Source organism: Pelophylax lessonae, assembly GCF_965119305.1.
Source record: "Pelophylax lessonae genome assembly, chromosome: 1".
Lineage (NCBI taxonomy): Eukaryota > Metazoa > Chordata > Amphibia > Anura > Ranidae > Pelophylax > Pelophylax lessonae.
In genome coordinates, this window is record NC_138768.1 from 452,896,134 (window position 1) to 452,911,702 (window position 15,569).

The 15,569-nt window shown below is 39.5% G+C and overlaps 1 long non-coding RNA gene across 1 annotated transcript in view; it reads left to right on the forward strand.

Moving 5' to 3' along the window:
• LOC309563707 overlaps nucleotides 1-13,109 on the forward strand; it is a 96,207-nt gene extending 83,098 nt beyond the window's left edge. Inside the window, exon 4 of the long non-coding RNA XR_014225730.1 lies at nucleotides 12,802-13,109. This is a non-coding gene — a long non-coding RNA (uncharacterized lncRNA). The remainder of the gene's footprint in view (nucleotides 1-12,801) is intronic.
• Nucleotides 13,110-15,569: the final 2,460 nt, after the last annotated feature.

A 15,569-nucleotide genomic window follows, 5' to 3' on the forward strand; every position in this document is an offset into this window, starting at 1 on the left:
ACTTTTTTTCATAGAAAACTTGTCAGAAGTGACTTGAGCAGATAGCAGAAGAATGGGGCAGCAGAAAGAAATGACATTTAGTGCTCTGGACTGAGACAAGCAGGGGCAGACTGACTATTCGGGCAGTCGGACACTGCCCGAGGGCCCGGGGCTGGTAGCGGCCCCCTGGAAAACTCCATATATATATATATCTCTATATATAGATATATGTATCAATATATATATAGATATTTATATCTATATATATATATATAAATATAAATATATGTAGATATATATATATACTGTATATATATATATATATACACAGATATATATATATATATATATATATATATATATATATACAACTCTTCAAGATCCAGAAAAGATTCGACCTTGTTGCAATAGAAGAGCACAGACTCAGAACTGTTTTCTACAGTGAAATTCCAGGTTGCAAGGTCTAGTAATATTGTACAAAATAACTTTTTTGTTTGATCTCAGCAAGAGGCAAAAAAACTTTGATACCTGAATAATATAAAGAAAATGAACATAAAGCAGCAGCAGGTGAATCTTCCTGTGCACGTGTTTTAAATGACAACAATTGATTCGCTACCATATTTCTTATAGAATAAGGAGGGCCTATAACGTATGTCAGGTTTTTATTGTTTTTATTTTTTATTTTTTGCATTATGTGTCCCTGTTCACTCTTTTTTTTTCCTTCTCTATCATCGTAAGACTGAAAGTGAGGGAAAAAAAAAAACTGGAATACTTGGGGCACACACACTTACTTGTGTCTATATACAGAAAGTGAAGGAAAGTCTCCCCATGAGATGCAGGCAGCCAAAGTAAATTCTGACAGGTCTTAAAAATAGCTTTGGATTTTTATGTTAACATTTACATTCTAAAGTTTGTCCAAATAGGTGTCCATGCCAAAATACTCACCAGTTAACATTATTTCCTAGGTAACCATGCTAAGCACTGTGAATGATGTGGTTGGGCAGCAACTGGTATTCCAAATGTTGCCCTTTCCAACCTTTCACAAGAAAGCATGCCATTCCAAAGTCACCAATATATGTATTTCAATTTATGTTTTTAGGATTTTTGGACCTAAATTGACATACTGTATATGATTTTCCACTTGATGATTGTAAAGATTGTCATTGCGTTTCTCCCCCTCCAAAAATCTGCAGGGATGAAAGATCTGACTTATTCTGCAAAAGAAAGGGCCAGTGAACATCTTAGCTTGTCTGTGCGTAACCCAGTAAATTTCCAGCATGACATAAAGTGGCGTGCCCACCCCCCTCCCCCCATCCTCCTCCCCTGGGGTAGAAGCAAAAGATTTATACTCTGTAGAACTAAAGACCCTTCAATGCCCACAGCCCCCAACTGACCTAGAAACTATCCAACCCTGAATAATACAGAGTAAAAGCTGCATAAAACATGAACACGCTGCCATTGTGTGTTTATATATCACATTAGCGGAGATGTATAGTCAGAAATCCATTGTTGGAGCATTTTTCGCGGACACGTCCTCTATTGATGCATGCAACATTATCATACCATGTTCTCCTTGCTATTATGACTATGAAATATTATAAAGATACGGCAAGAGGGAAGGCATATGCATGTGATATATCAGATGAGCTGTATATGGGAACACATTCAGTCATGCTCTGCTTAATGCCAACTGCATATCTTTAGGAGGAAGGCTTAGCTTTGCAATGAGTAAGTTTCCAGTGTTGGCACTTTTTAGCACTACAACAATAATTTACTCAAAAATTGCTATAGACTCAATTAGGACAGTTTCTTTTTGAATGCTGTGAGGTTTTCATTTTATAGAATTTGTTCAATTATTCGTTCAGATGTTTTAAAAGCAATTAAAAAGGGCCTGTAGTGGAAGGGACAAGCATATAACCTTTGATTTACATGGTGTTATATGCAATTGTTTTGTATTTCCAGACTTGTTTTTACTGATACATATGTAGCCTACATCGCTGGCATCAAGATTTGGTTCTGTATCATTAGTGATGGAAGAAAACGGTACTACCAGCCTCTCAAGCACTCAACGGTCTGTCACTGATTGTAGATTCCATTGTACTCCCCTAAAGGCAGTTCTGATAGACAGTCTTGTCCTTTTGGCCACAATACAACAGCATACATTACATATTAGGATGATGAGTATCAAGAGATGTATTCAACTTTTTTGTATACAACTTTGCTAAAGGGAAGAGAAGTATGCATTAAAAATGTATTTAAATTCAAACACCAAAAAATATTAAATTGCACCTTAACACTCCTTAAACCTAGGTTCACACCTATGCATTTTTTTAGTGCATTTTGCAGAAACTCACTACAGTCCATTTAATCATCGTTTCCAATGATACACGTTCACACCTATGTGCTTTGCAGCCAGTGCGTTTTTGGAAAGGGTGGGGGACTTTTTACCTGCGTTTTGCGTGTAATAGACTTCAATGGAATTGCACTAGAAACGCAAGTGTTGTGTTTCTGATGCGATTTTTCATGTGCTTTGGGGTATTTATTTTTTATATTTAAACACTGTAAATAGCTGGTTGCTAAAGAGCAGGCCGGGAAGTCGGCTGCTGCGTTCTTAACAACCAATGGGTCATCGGCTGTCAGTGGGTTCCCACTGAAAGCTTGATGTAAAAAAAACATTGCCAGAAAAAAAAAGTGACAAAAACGGCATGCCCCCCTCCCCCCCGGTCCTTACCAGGTCCTTTGGGTCTAGTATGGAATTGGAAGGGAACCCTTCCACGCCAAATTGTTTTAAAAAAATGGTGTGAGGACCCCCCGAAATCCATACCAGATCCTTATCCAAGCATGCAGCCTGGAAGGTCAGGAAAGGGAGAGGACGAGTGAGCCCCCCTCCCCTCCTGAACTATACCAGGCCGCATGCCCTCAACATGGGGGGTGGATGCTTTGAGGTGGGGGGCTCTGCCCCTGCCCCAAAGCACCTTGCCCCCATGTTGATGGGGACTAGAGCCTCTACCCCACAACCCTGGCCAGTGCATGTGCGGGTCTGTGGGCAGGGGGCTTATCGGAATCTGGAAACCCCCTTTAAGAAAGGGGGCCCCACGGACCCCGGACCCCCACATGAATAAGTATGGGGTACATTGTACCCCTACCCAAAAAGCAGTGAAGTGTGAAAAATAAAACAAGAGACGGTTTTTGACAAGTCCTTTATTAAAAATGTCCCATGTAGTAGCTCCAACGTGTCTTTTTTCCCTGGTACCGATGTCTTCTGCCTCCAGTAGTTTCTTCTTCCTCCGGTGCAGTTTTCTCTTGAGCTGCCTTCTCCTTGTTCTGTCTTCTCCTTGATCTACCTTTTCTTATATAGCCATGGGACATGGCAATCCGATGACGTTACCCAGAGAACTGCCCCTTGTGATGTCACATGTTGTCACAAGGGGGGGTTCTCCTGGTGACGTCATCTGATGGCCACGCCCCTTGGCTATATAAGAAATGGCAGACAGCGGGAGACAATACAATGGAGGAAGACAGCGTTAGAAGATCAGCTTTTTCTGTTTTTAGCGGGTAAGCAACAGTGAGGAAGAAGACAGGACAAGGAGAAGACAGCTCAATGAGAAGACAGTTCAAGTAGAAGAGAGCTCAAGGAGAAGACTGCACTGTCAACCTGAGGGGATGATAGGGTTAGGTACACTAGCAGATTTAGATGGATTTGACTGACAAATTAAAGTTGAACTCCAGATAACACTTTTGGGATAAAGTTTTTTACATAAATAAATAAAAGAAAGCTGATCATTGGAAGTACCCGCCTAACTGCCACTTTTGCTGTACAGCTTTTGGTCTAATAAAGGAAGTGAAAAAATAACAGACTTTACTAGCTGGACGACCAAGTAAAAAAAGGCCTTAAAGAAAGAAAACGAATGCAGCCACCACATTTAAAGAAGTAAAGGCTACATCAAATGAGTATGCTAAAACTGACTTTTCAATCTGCTCCTGTCCAAACACATGATGCAGAAGCCTCTCTTTTGTCATAGATTGTTCAATAACAGGGCTGAATTCCGTGAGCCAGGATGTCACTCAGCTGCTTCCATTGTCCATCTGTTGTTAATGATCACGCCTCTCCCCTGCAGCAGCAATCCATGACAAAGTGGAGCTGGAACTTCGGCATCATGTGACCAGACCAGAGCAGACTGAAGATTTACACAGACTTTTTTTCTCTTACCGGCACTATACAACATAGGTAGGAGGGGGGAATGGCAGTGGTTTTAAAGGATAAGTTCCCCTTTTCGGGCAGAATTTCATTTTTTATAAAAAAATAGAAGTGTTTGCCAAAGCCATTTCTGGCCCAGCCATCCCAATGTGCTTTTTTCTTCCACTTATCTTATTCACAGGAGGTTTAAAATCTTGACAGTTTATTTGTACTTTTGAAAGGATTTTCAGATTCCATCACTTCCTTAGCTTTCACTTCCTGTTAGGTCATCTCCCAGAAGCCTTCACTTCCTTGTTGCATCACAGAAGAGTATGTGTTCACCACTCTGGACCACAGCTTCCTAATTACAATTCCATCTTCCACCAACTTCCTAGACAATCTGATTGTACAATTTCCTTTAGATCTCCCATCAGCTATGTAGTGCAAGAGTCTGCCTGATTTGATAGAAATGGAATGGATTGGTCAGGTGGGTCATCCTAACCCATGGCTCTGGTAAATCTAAAGGAAATTGTACAGAGATTGCATAATGTATGGCCATCTTTATATAAGTACATAGGAGTGGATGGAGACACTCAATTGTTAGGCCCTGTTCACATCACCATGTAGTAAAAACTCACATTCCGAAAAGCGTTTGTTTTGGGTGTTATGGAGCGTTTTCACTCGTCATGCATTGGACACTTGAATGGACTGCCCTAAACGCAACAATCGCTCAAGAGAAGCTCCAGAACTATTTTTGGAGCGGACCATGGTGCTTTACCGCAGTTTTTGGTGCGTTTGCCACACTTGGGGTTCCTTTAAAATACAATGACAACACAAGCACAATGCAAATTTGCAGCGTTTCTGAAATGCATGGCAAGCGTACATTTTCTGTGTGGTTTGCCATGCGTTTGGAAACACACAGATGTGAATGGAGCCTTATTGTTCTTGTGTAAATGCGCCAATTTTACTTTTGCCCCATTCACACCTAGAGTAGTTGGAGCGGATGTTTTTTGGCTTGTTTTTCCAGTGACACACATAGGGCAGCCCATTGACTTCAATGGACTGCCCTACACGTGGCAAAGTAGCCCGTGGGACATTTTTTCACGTTTTTTACTGCTTTTGTCACCTTTTTTTTTTTAAAGTGGGAAAATGTGTGTTTACTTCTGTGTTTGGTGTGCGTTAACAATTAAATATTTTATAATTGTATTAAAGGGAACGTTGTGGGGCTTTTAAAGTACAAGTAAAGTCTTAAACTGGATACACACTATACAATTTTCTGTAGACTTTTTCCTTTTGATTTACCAAAACCATATAGTATGAGTTCACTTTCAATGTGTATGCAATCAGGCAGCCCCTTGCACTACATAGTTGAAGGTAAATCTAAAGGAAATCTAACAACAAAATTTGTATAGTGTGTATCCAGCCTTAGACTGCTAATATACTAAAACTTGTACAATTTTATTACTATGCACATTAAAAGATTAATAAAAGATTGTTGCTTATGCACCTTAAACATGTATGAATACCTCTTCCTTAAACTATGCTAATTTATGGATCTATAAAAAATATCAGATATCAGATATATTATCAAATATCAGATTAAAAAGTATGAAGAAGACTAAGAATATAATCTCCAAATATAAAGTTGAGATCAGTATTGTATAGGTCCAATTGTTCTATTAAAAATCATCAAATACCGGTTTTGCATGTGCTATCTGCCTTGTCTGGGTAGGGGGGACCCACAGGATCACAAGAGCTATCCAATCATTCCAAGTATGGTAACATGGATAGAACATGAGTACGTGATCACATATAAACATTCCCATATTATAAAGAGACTGGTCCATGGTAATAAAGATTAATGAAAACTATTCATACAGTCTGGATAGACTGCTATATATCACATTTTTTGTTAAACTTTGAAGTTCTCATAAATTATGTCAATTCAATTGAGCACACCTGAGCTCAAAATGAACAACAGCATTTCCCAACATGACCTGCAAAGACGGTAGAAGATTGGGACTGTGTCTGTTGTTCGGACAAAGCAGGGTCATTAGCTTGGGGTCCTAAGATTTTGGATCTGGGGTTTTTCTGGGGGACCTTTCAGTCCACCCTGGATTATGTAGTCTAAATGTAAACTGCTCTCTATCATCCTGACAGATGTTGCTTTTAATTAAATTCTTCCTGTTGATTATACCTACATGGTGTATTACCAGGCATTTCCCTTTCTACAAGGTTGATGACACTTATTCAGTTCAGCTTATTCATTGTAACCCTTTCTTGCACACTCAAATGCAGACATCACAATAACTTTGATGCCTATTATTTTTTTACTATTTGTGGTTTCAATCACTATTTAAAAATTACCTATGGTAGGCTGGTTTTTATGTTGTGTTCTGATCATTTAAAGTCTGTTCTCAAAATTGGTCTTACAGTGGTAAACTCCATCTTATCAGATAATTAACAGCTCCCTTAGTCCGAGGATAAGTCAGATGGACCAGGTTATCCATATACTCAAGTCCATTTTCTCCCCAATTGAGTTATTGTGTATGTTAGTGCAAAAGCCCAAAGGGGTTTTAAGAAAATGAACATTATTTGCTATATTTCCAAGAACATGAATTATTAGATCAGTATGCAAGGGAAAATGCTACATCAACACAGAAACAAAAAGTAGATTCTGCTTTTTATCCAGATATTCAACTCATGGGCTAAATAAATCAGAGCCATACTCACCTCCACTCCAGCGATGCAATGTCTCCAAGTTCCATTGTTAGCTCCAACATCTACTAGCCAGCTTCTTCCAGGTTTATGATCTGTGGCAATCATGATTAGCCTTGTTGGGATGATGTAAGTCCTACATCTGGAGGTTAAAGTACATCATCTTAAAATTATTTTAAAATTGCACTTTGGCCTTTGAAAGTCTCTGAAAAAATTATTTTAAAATTGTACCTTTTAAAGTCATCAAAACAGATGTGCCTAATGGAATGCTTCCCCTAACCTCCTGTTCAAATGTAATTTATGCTAGATAAGGGAAAATTAAGCATATTTATATCATGTATGTTTTTATCAATGCTTGTCAGAAATTATCGGTTCACAAATAAATTGAGAATATAATAAAATATATAGCACACTAGAAACCAACATGTGGCCCTTTGGTAGTGGTGGTTCTTTGCAGATTCAAGTAGTGGGAGCAGGGGTATTAATTTGCAAGATGGCAGTGTTCTCTAACAGGTTCACACATCTTTTTCCCAGTCTTCTGCAGGAGGTTTCCAGCTTCCAACAATACCTTGAGCATGTCTACAGTCTCTACTACCTTTAGTATGTCTGTAGTTGAAGACCCCTGGAACACATGGGGTACAGCAAAAAAGAATTAAGCTTTCTCCTATCCTGGATCATAGTGTAAAAGGTCTGAAAAAAATAATATATCAGGCAGTATACTTGTGTACATTTGGTTCGCTACATAGTTTGAAATGTTCTATTTATCTTTAAGATAGGTATATTCATTCCTGTTCCTACAACCTGTAAGATAATAAAATGTCCTAGGTTTTTGCCCCACTAACTGTTTATTTCAGTCCCAGGTTTCAGAATTTTTGTCCATGAAAAATAATGTTCCTTCAAATGTCCCTGATATGTCACAGCATGAATGGAGGAACCCCCCTCCGCCAGCTCTTGTTTATATTATCTGGCACTCATGGCTGTCAGAATACCTTAACAGTGGCTGCATCTGATTGGATGTGGCTGCTGTACTGCTGACAATTTTCCACCCAGTTCTTTCAAATTAAAAGATGTTGGGCAGGAGGGTATTGACAGGGCCACCCACAGCTCACATTTCAACTGGCTCTTGAGGACATTCACTCACAGTATGACCAACGTTATGCTTTCTGTTAAAGCTTGTCCTGTGTAGTAATTGAAACCCCTCACCATGCGCTGATTGGTGCCGCTATCTTGGTTGTGAGGTCCATGTCTCCTGCAGAGGCAGAGCCATGATGTTCCTTGTGCAATCTTGTTCATGTGCAGTATTGTACTCTTCATATGTGCTTTCACAGCATGAAGAAATTATACAGCATTATGGCTTATTTTGCAGTCTTGAGCTGTTAAGGGATCTTATAGCTGATAAAGACCGTGCAGATGTGTATACTCATTTTACGTGGGTAGTTAAAACACCTTAGTATGAAAGCACTCTGGTTTAAAGATGCAATAAACTATGGAATAATATGGAACAATGGAAATTTACTTTAAGCTGTATAACTGCAAATTCAGTAAAGCAGGTTATAGTGCTATCTAGTGGAAGAAGCTAATGGCACAAGTGTGCACTGGATTTTCATAACAGATATAGATAGATAGATAGATAGATAGATAGATAGATAGATAGATAGATAGATAGATAGATAGATAGATAGATAGATAGATAGATAGATAGATAGATAGATAGATAGATAGATAGATAGATAGATAGATAGATAGATATTCATACTACAGAAGATCACAGGACTCATTCACAGCAGTGCATTGACAATAGATTTCTCATAAATAATAAAAGTGTGATATTCACAATATAGCCCTTAATGGTCCCCTCTTATACTGTAGCCTTAGCGTTGGAGTTCATATAAAACACTGGAAGTGCAGAGGAGATTTTAAAGAATATAGAGCAGAACCTCTTGTAGATGTATAGGCAAGATCGAAATGTCATTGATTTTCAAAACAGCATCTATTAAACATCAAAAGAAAGAAGCGTATATCTGGCCATAGATGGAGCGATATTCATGGTTGCAGGAAAGAAAATCACTTGATTTCCCCATCAACACAGTCAGTGTAGGTGGGGTAATCCCTCCCGTGGAGCCATTGTGTTCTCCCAGCGGGGAGAAGGGGGGATACCTGCAGGCTATCGGCTAGCAATATTCGCATGTACCGATTGATCAACTTGGGTACATTCAGCCTGCCTGTACATGGTTTAAATTTAGGCTGGTCCCTGCTGAACTGGACAAGATTCTGTTTATGGCTGACTTAACTGAAGGGCAGAGCAATGTATATGCCGAAATGCCTGTTAGCAAAACAATAAAGTTTTATAGCAGTGTATGGAAAAACATGGACTGAGCGCCAATAACAAAGCAAGGGACGCTCATGTGGAAGCTGCGTCCGCCTTACAGAAAGCAGGGAAGTATTAAATAAGGGTCTCCAAGCAAAATAGCTGAAGAGAATAGGAGGTGAAAAAGGGTGTAGGAGGAGAAAGGAAAAAAGAGAAGAGGAAGGGATGTCAGAGACACCCAATCCAGATTCCAGGGGCCTCAAAGTCTATAGCAGCATTTAACTGGCTGCAGGCATAGAAGGATGGGCATATTGAAACCATGGGGTCCATATTTTTAGGAATTTCTTGTGCATGTCTAAGAGCATGCTGGTAAGCTTTTTATTGATAAAAAAAGAAGCGGCAGTGGACTGTAAAAAGGGACAAATTGTTGTTTCCTGGCTCTTGCTATAGTTTACTTCGCCACCATTATTACATACGTTACCAATTTCAATTGGGACCTTGTGAGGTCGGGGGGGGGGGGCTTCAAGTGTAACAGATCATGCCATGGGTCTCTAGGATAGGAACAAGTTAAAAAGGATTGTAAAAGTTTAAGAACAAAAAACATAGGACATGTCAACCATATGTGGATGGTATCTCCAGGAACATAGCAGCCTTGAAAACAGGTGCCAGGAGAGGATGGGTGGAGATGTGCCAAATGGGACAGGACCAGGGCTTTTTTTCTCAGAAAATAGGTTCAGGAACTCAACCACAAACCCCCCGAAACCTCCTTCCCCGGACACATACACCCTCCAAACTGCATCAAATAGTGGGTATGGTCAAATTTCAATAACAGTGGGAGGGTCTTAAAGTGGCATTAAATACCAGGAGTGCTTTATGTACCGAATGCAGAGTTTAGTGGGGTTATACACAGAGTGCAGAGTTCAAGGGTGCTCCATGTGCAGAGTTCGGGAGTGCACTATACATACAGTGCAGAGCTCAGCCTTCTTCCACAGCTGCTTACCTCTGCATCCCCCATCCACATCTCACTTTCACCCATCTTCTTCTCTAGTACCTCTCCGCACACTGTGGGTGGCTCCACCTCTCTCTTGCAGGAAGATCATCCAGTAGTCCGCATCCACATCCCCACTGCACCCTGGGCACCTGCATCCCCCTTGTCCCCATCCTGCACTCAGTGGGAGTCACTCAGGAGATCAGATCTATGGAAGCCATTGGGAGACAAGCTGTCACTTGTAAATACAGAAGCAAGTAATAGTCGTGAGCAGGGAGCAGAGGGCCTGAGCCAAAGGTGGTGGAAGCGAGTTCAACCAAGTTCCAGCTGAAAAAAAGCCCTGGACAGGACTATGTACAACTTTGAGACTGTTTTGAAGGCTGATTCAACTGTGTATTGTATTAGTGTATTGATGGAGAAGGAAGCCATCATGGACCAGATCTGTGACTGGTCTTCCTTGTCTTTGGTACTTTTAAGGTCTCTGTTCCACTTGGAAATGTAAGTGTGGCTATTAGGACTTTGGGGGCCAAAGAGAATTGAGATAAATCTAGGGAAAGAGCTGTATGGTGGCAAATGTGCTAAAAAAATGACAATTAAGACTTCAGAATTTTTTTGGTGAGTACCCTGGTTAGTCCCCTTTAAGCATTTTCAAATATGTAGGTCAAATTCACCAGTGATCTGTGTCAGTGAGATCATAACAATTGTGGACTGATCAATCAAGAATTCAATCCATTGCAAAATCAACCATACACCGATGCCTGTTTACAACCACAGTATGACAACTCACAATCCATCATGTATTAGGAGATATTTTACATGTAACAGGGATGCTGGTGATACCACATTTTACTGAACCCAACCTCTTCTATACATGCACTCATATCTTGCTTGGGAAGGCCCCATAGTTATAAAAACATATTTCAAGTGCATAGTCCCTTGCCGCATAATAGATGATGATCAGAAATTTTTCAATGAATAAAATAACTGAGTTACAAAATTAATGCACATTGGCAGCTCAAATTACATGTGCAATTATTTTACTTTCTTATAAAATATAAAACTATGTAATTTTTCTAACATTTTTTTAATTCAAATATGGTTATGTTTGAATACTGACAGTTCATATGTTATGCAATAACAGAGTATATTAATTATTCTTTTTTTTTTTCATTTATTACATTTCAAAGTACTCAGAAGTATATATTAAACAGAGCACTTTTTAATATGCTGCTATGGTCTGCCTGCATGTGAGCACATGACGTTAAATCTGCTCACAGCTAGCCAACTGTGCATGAATGTATTGCTGAAACTTGCACAACAGCCATCATTAAAACCAAATGAACTAGAATTTTACACTTACTGTATATAGTTGGATGTGAGTATACCTATCAAATTGTATAATGCTTGATTTATTTAATGAATAGCAATTTATTCACAACAGATGCTGTTTTACCATGTTTATTTATTATTTTAAATGGGATTTTACCATACTGTATATAGTTCAAAAAGCCCTTTACAGGAAATCATTCAAAATAAGATGTTCTTCACAACTGGTCAGGTAAATTAAAGTGACACTAAATTCTGAATTCTTTTCAAGTATGTATTCTTAACTCGAAAAAGTACCTTCACTTGCTCTCAGCTTCCCCTAATCTCCTGCTGTGATCCAACTTTCTGTTAGAGGGTGGCTGCGTTCTCCATGACCCCACTCTTGATTACCCCTGAGATGGACTATGGACTATGGAATTTGTAGTGTGTATTGAGCAGTGCACATGATCGCATCTAACGTGCACTGCTCCTTCCAAACTAATAGAAGTGAGGGGGGAAAAGGAGCACTACATAGAGTCAGAAAAACACAGCAAGTACCAATGAATAAAAAATAGATTACAGGGCCATTAAGTAATGGATGTGTATGGATTATTCTTCGGAGGATAAAATATTTAGTGTCACTTTAAAGACCAAATCCAAGCAATGCTTTTTTTTTTTTTAAATATATTTTTGGATATAGAATCTCTGTCGAGATTTAACAACTGTCTGTAACCACTTAGAATGTTCCTCACTTCTTGATGGGATGGAAAATTATGGGAAATCTTTTTTAGTGGGACAGGAAGTGAGATAAAATTTCCCCAAAAGGGTCGCAGACACCAATAAGGACTTAACAAATCTATCCAAAACTACAAAAAAATGTTTTGCTGCTGCTGTCCTAACTGTTACAGTGGTCACAATACTGGCATGTAAACAGACCCTTAGCTGCAATAGCAGTTTATTTACCATTTTGTTCCCAGCTGCCGAATTTCTAGCAGAAGTGATTTGGGCAGCTGTAAAGCCACCCAATCACTTCTACACTGCTGGGAATTTGCAAAACCCAAATCCTCCATGTGTCTGGGGCTTACCTATCCCTCAGAGGTGCCCAGGACCTCCATGGCAAGCATCGGGAGAGAGAGCTGCAGGGGAGTCACTTTTTGAGTCACTAACCCGCAGGTTAGACACCTGCATGCTTGTCCGAGGTCAGGTCCTCACAGTACCAAAGCAAAGGTGAACATGACAGCCAGGCAACTACAAAATATACAATATACTAATATTTCTAACAACGTTAGCATGATACTGCTCACCACAAAGCTTTGTTTCCAACAGGATGAAGATATCAAAGCCGAAGCTGAAGAGAAATTGATGAACAATATTTCTGTTGATAGCAGATAAGAAGGAATAAGCGTGGAAGACTTAATGGCCAAGATCTGCAAAGTTCAACAGGGCACCTTTGGTCATCGATCATTACAAGTAGCAAAGATGTAAAAAAATTGCGATGGAGTGAAAACCTGGATCGCAGCATTTGCCTATAAAATTATAGGCTAAGTTCCCTTTGAATTGTCTGAAAACCACACTGTCGGGCCAAACAGAAAGACGGGGTTTGGGTTATGTCTGCTAGACATGATTGTATCATTAAATAATAAAAAATTAAAAAAAAATGCCTATTGAGCTAGTCAATTCTTTTTCTGTGAAGTTTAACTTCATTTATTCAAAGTAAAATATTACATGTACTGTTCATTGAAAACTTCTCCTTTTTGGATACATGCTGATGATTTGAATCACCCTCCTGAAATCCCTTTAACCACTTGGCCTCTGGAAGGTTTTATCCCTTCACGACCAGTGCATTTTTTGCTACTGCACTGTACTACTTTAACTAGTAAATGCATGGTCATGCAACACTGTACGCAAATGAAATTTGTATCATTTGTTCTACACAAATAGAGATTTCTTTTGGTGGTATTTAATCACCACTGTTTTTTTTATTAAATGAACAAAAAAGACCAAGTTTTTTTTTTTTTTTTAAATAATATTTTCTACTTTCTGTTATAAAACATATGCAATGAAAAAAAATATAATGTCTTTATATATTTAAGCCAAAAATGTATTCTCCTACATGTCTTTGGTAAAAAAAAATTTAAAAAAAATCCTAATAAGTGTATATTAATTGTTTTTTGTGAAAGTTATAGCGTCTACAAACTATGGTACAGTATATATATTTGAAAACTGATCAATTCTTGTGTACTGACAACCTCATTTATCTCATTTCTTAAGGTCTTAAAATGCCAGGACAGTACAATTATCCCCTAAATGACCCCTTTTTGGAAAGTAGAGTAGAGTTTTTCGAAGGTGTAAATTTTGGTCACAATTTCTTTTTTTACAATTTTCTTTTACATACTGTCACCAGTGCAGTATAGCGTCATCATATTACTGGCGTGGCAGTGTTTAGGGATACTGACTAGTGACAATATGTGAAAAAAAAAATGTTTTCCTTTTTTTTCAATTTTTTTTTACATCCTGTCATCAGAGTAATTCAGGGTCACTATAGTTACACTGTACTACTCTGAGGGCGGTTATCAGGAATTTTTTTTTCCTTTTTTTCATTTTTACTGCTTGTTACATTAAAGTTCACTGTTATAAGCAATAGTTTTATTCGTCATTAATGGGTTAACATTCATGACAGCTTGATTACTGTCGACATGCTGTGCTTGGCTATAGATAATCACATAATACAGGTAGCCAGTTACCATGTGATAGCTGTGAGCCAATCACAGCTTTACAACACTAAGCAAGCAGTCATGAATAGAAACCATTCATGACTGTTTTGTTTACATACTAATCATGTGATCACTATGACCAATAATAGGGACCACATAATACCTTTGCCACTCGTAGCGACCAGGTAGCTGTAACATTATTCTGCTGTGTCCGGTTGACACAGCGGTCACAGAAACAGAGTGTAGTGCACCCATGCACAGTCAACATAGAGCATCTCACAAAAGTGAGTACACCCCTCACATTTTTGTAAATATTTTATTATATCTTTCCATGTGACAACACTGAAAAACACTGTACAGCTTGTATACCAGTGTAAATTTGCTGTCCCCTCAAAATAACTCAACACACATTAATGGGCCCAAAGTGTCAATATTTTGTGTGGCCACCATCATTTTCCAGCACTGCCTTAACCCTCTTGAGCATGGAGTTCAACAGAGCTTCACAGGTTGCCACTGGAGTCCTTTTCCACTCCTCCATGATGGCATCATAGAACTGGTGGATGTTAGAGAACTTACGCTCCTCCACCTTCCATTTGAGGATGCCCCACAGATGCTCAATAGGGTTTAGGTCTGGAGATATGCTTGGCCAGTCCATCACCTTTATCCTCAGCTTCTTTAGCAAGGCAATGGTTGTCTTGGAGTTGTGTTTAGGATTTCTATCATGTTGGAATACTGCCCTGTGGCCCAGTCTCCAAAGGGAGGGGAATTGCTGTGCTTCAGTATGTCACAGTACATGTTGGCATTCATGTTTCCCTCAATGAACTAGCTCCCCAGTGCTGGCAGCACTCAGGCAGCCCCAGACCATGACACTCCCACCACCATGCTTGACTGTAGGCAAGACACACTTGTCCTCGTACTCCTTACCTGGTTGCCGCCACACACGCTAGACACCACATGAACCAAATATGTTTATCTTGGCCTCATCAGACCACAAGACATGGTTCCAGTAGCTCATGTCCTTAGTCTTCTTGTCTTCAGCAAACTGGTTGTGGGCTTTCTTGCGCTTTATCTTTAGAAGAGGCTTAATTCTGAGACGACAGCCATGCAGACCAAATTGTTGCAGTAAGCGGCGTACAGTCTGAGCACTGACAGGCTGACCCCCCACCCCTTCAACCTCTGGAGCAATGCTGGAAGCACTCATACCTCTATTTCCCAAAGATAACCTCTGGATATGACGCTGAGCAGGTTCATTTAACTTCTTAAGTCCCGTTGTGAGTGGAACCTGCCCTGTTAAACTGCTGTATGGTCTTGACCATCGTGCTGCAGTTCAGTTCCAGGGCCTTGGCAATCTTCTTATAGCCTAGGCCATCTTTATGTAGA